The sequence below is a fragment of the Suncus etruscus genome, chromosome 2, assembly GCF_024139225.1.
Source record: "Suncus etruscus isolate mSunEtr1 chromosome 2, mSunEtr1.pri.cur, whole genome shotgun sequence".
Lineage (NCBI taxonomy): Eukaryota > Metazoa > Chordata > Mammalia > Eulipotyphla > Soricidae > Suncus > Suncus etruscus.
Genome location: NC_064849.1, coordinates 101,226,661 through 101,230,233, shown reverse-complemented (window position 1 = coordinate 101,230,233; position 3,573 = coordinate 101,226,661). Strand labels below are relative to the sequence as shown.

At 38.5% G+C, this 3,573-nt stretch overlaps 1 non-coding gene across 1 annotated transcript; it reads right to left on the bottom strand.

The window, feature by feature from the left end:
* Positions 1 to 475: 475 nt before the first annotated feature.
* LOC126002147 (U6 spliceosomal RNA) lies at positions 476 to 582 on the bottom strand. Its single transcript, XR_007492922.1, has one exon. It is a non-coding gene; the product is annotated as a U6 spliceosomal RNA (small nuclear RNA).
* Between the last annotated feature and the right edge of the window lie 2,991 nt (positions 583 to 3,573).

Sequence of the window (3,573 nt, the reverse complement as noted above, 5' to 3'; positions counted from 1 at the left end):
AAATCTGAAAGAAAGGGCAATATAAGGGAGAAAAATTCCTTCTTTCTTGGGCCATCTGGGAATTTTAGGGCTGTCAAATGGAGGAGTTTTGATCATATGATGGAGGCTATTCTATCCCAAATCATTAAACTTAATTGTTAAATGCCATTCAAAACTTACCTTCAGAACTTTATCTAGACTGAATACTGAATAACACATCTTAGCCAAATAAATATAATATGACATATTTATATTATTAGAAAATGAAGACATTTTTATTTATTTAATATTTATTTTTTAAAAAACCCTCAGAAACATTATTTTCACTATTGCTGTTGCTTGTATTATCATGACTACAACTAACTGAGGTTGAACATGAGACCTTAGCAGCCCAACATTGGCATATTCCTCAGCCACCTTCTTGGAATATTTAAGGAATGACTAGCCTTAACAAAGCTTATAGAATTTAAGCAAATTTCTTTTCATAGCACTTTTTTTAAATATGGAATGCTTCTCTAATTGGCGTGTCATCTTTGCACAAGGGCCATACTAATCTTCTCTGTATTGTTCCAATTTTAGTATATGTGCTGCCGAAGCGAGTACTTCATGGCACTTTTCTGTAGACTGTCTTACTCAATCCTGCACACAAACCTATGAAGCAGACAAAATTTGTATTTGTGTTTTTATTTTCATGCTGAAATTCAGATAAAGTTCGCCCTCCTTTCTTCCCTAGACTGTGCCCTATTCTGCACTGATTTAATCTGATAACCCGCTCTGCACTGTTGGTCCAACCTGACATAAAACTCATGACATGTTGTATTTCCCTCCTAGTAATAATGCATCATATGTTAGGTAGAATTCACGAAGTACTATTAGTATGACACTGTAGGAACTCCATGTATTCAAGAGGGTTTTTGATAGATCTTGGAAAACCAATTCACCACTGAAAACATTTAAATTATTGGTTACAGGGGAAGACAAGCTCCCCAATTCAAGAAATAAACATATGAATGAACTTTTGGAATATGACTCTGTTTATAAGAGGGGATTTCCTGTGCAAGTGCTGACACCAGGGCTGGCCTGAGGCACAGCTGGGAGGCAGTTAGAGTTTGTCGTTGGTCTCCTTCCCATTTGCTGTGTTCCAAGGCTCATCCTTCTGTAGCCGATATGTTTTCTTCTTCAGTGCTTATCCCAAATAAGCAGGACAGAAGCAGAAGCCAACAGCCTGGGTATCTGAATGCACTCTTCCCTGTCCAGTGTGTATCCTCAGACAAGTCTTACTTTGGTTTCCTTGACCTCCTTGTAAGTCAAGGGGATTCTTTTTTTTTTTAATTTTTTATTTTTAATTATGAGAACAAGGATGCAAAGAAAGAGGACAAGGTAAAGTTACAGTGGAAGGACAATCACCCATAACATAATTCTCAGAAGTCTCTTTGCTGATATCTTAACTTTGAAATTTTAGCCAAAGAACATTAAGATAAATAAGACAGAATCCATGTAATTATTTGTCCCTCAAGTCCCCAGATTGTAACACATTATAATATTTCTTAACAGCACACAAGGCAATCTAAAACCATAAAACTTACGTAACTTCTTAAACATTACAGGCATAGTATTTTTTTACATTCCATATACAGGCATATTAGCTTAAGTTAACCTCAAATTTTAAGTGGGTTCTTTTTAAGGATTAGAGTCAAAGGAGCACAGTAAAAATGGTGTTAGAGTGGCAATTGTTGTTTGCATAGGCCCACCAAAATATGAGGGACATGGAAATAAATAACCTTGGCCTAAATACAAAGACTTCAGGGGTCTGGTCAAGGGGATTCTATGGAAGCTGGGGGGCTGGCTTTTGGCTATACCATGTCTCAGTCTACTATATAACTGATCTCCACTGGGTCTCATAATCAGCTGCCTGGTGATAAGCTCAAAAAGCCTCATCTCATTCAAAGTAGTGGCCCTGAAGTCTCCATGAGGGAAGAATATAAACACACTAAAGTCTTCCACACACCAAAAAAATTTAATGCTCAAGATGGAGGCACAGAATGAAGCTTTTTTATTAGCGAAATCTTTGAGACCTGTGGGTCCCAAAGTCCTTGCTTCTTACATCTTATCAATTGGGAAATGGCACAGTCTTTCTGTTCTCATCAGCTGGCCTGGTATTATACCTAGTCACCCACGACTAGAAAGAGAGAATATTTATGCAAGCTGAAATGATCTGGGTAACTGGAGCCACGTGGAGTTCAGTTAAAGAGAGTCATTCAGTCACAGATATTGCCCCTCAAAATCTAAATCCCTTAGGGAGCAAATTATTTCAGCTGCCTAAGCTGGTTTGCTTTATGCTGCAGTTGCTGTGGAGCCTGCTGCCCAGTGAGAAGCACGCTCCCATCTCCCCAAGGACACTAGTGACCCCCATAGAACCTTTTCTCCCTGACCTGCCGGTTGGCCAGCCATGATCTTCTGAAACTAGATACTGTGAGGCCAGACCTTTGCATAGCAAAAGAGGCCACTGCAGCTCACTAATCCAAAGAAAGGATAGCTTTACACAGGGCACATAGTGTTCCACTCGACCCATAATGCCAGCGGAATGTGTCTGGGGGCAGCATGGCTGTTAAATGCCCAAGACAAATCTAAGCCTGCTGAGTAGTCCACCCACTCCTGTCAACCCTGAGCAAAATAAGCCATACAGTGTAGTGGGACCGTGCCAGAGAGCCCTGAGGTCTTAGGTTTGTCTAGTTTCTTTAATTTCCTTAATAGGCAACCTTAGATAAGTCATTTGAATTCTGCAGCAGCTTCTGGTTTAGGGTTCTATTGGAAGGAGTTCATCATTCCTTTATATAACTATATTTTATGTTATACTCCTATATATTACGACAGAAAATCAGGCCATTCCTCACTTTCACCCTTTTCTATCTGGATAAGAAAAATGAGGGAAAAAAAGGAAACATATTTCAGCTACTTTTAAACATTCCATATAATCATTGACTCTTCCCACTAGCCAGTAAGGTAAGAAGAATTCTCATTTTCCAGGTAAGTAAATAAGACTTTAGGTAAATTTGGAAACTGCTGTGGACTGAACTGTGTTCTCCTGAAACTCCTCACTGAAATCTTAACCCCTATGAGATTATATCTAAACAGAGAGCTTTCATGAGACAATTGAGGTTAAATGAGGTCATGAGGGTAGCATCCTAATCACCTAGGACTAGTGGCTTTGAAATGAACAGGTGTAACATACACACATACCATACACACATGCACACAGCACATACATGAGCATGTGCATGCACCCCACATACACAGAGGAAAATCAGGTGAGAACACAAACAAAAAGTGCATAGCATATGCTCAAAAATAAAAGCATTTGACTATACTCATTTGGACAAGAAGAGTGAACTTGAACCTCTAAACAATATCTGAGCCCAGGAAGTTTGAAAATAGTTTTTAATCTCCTCTTACTTAGTGAAGATGTAACTCTGTACTTCAATATGAAGAATGACAGATAACAAGCCATTAAGTAGAAATGAAAACTTACAAATTTTTGAAATGATAAAATGTAAAATGGTAAATTTACCCATTAGTTTAAAAGCAAAACTCTCC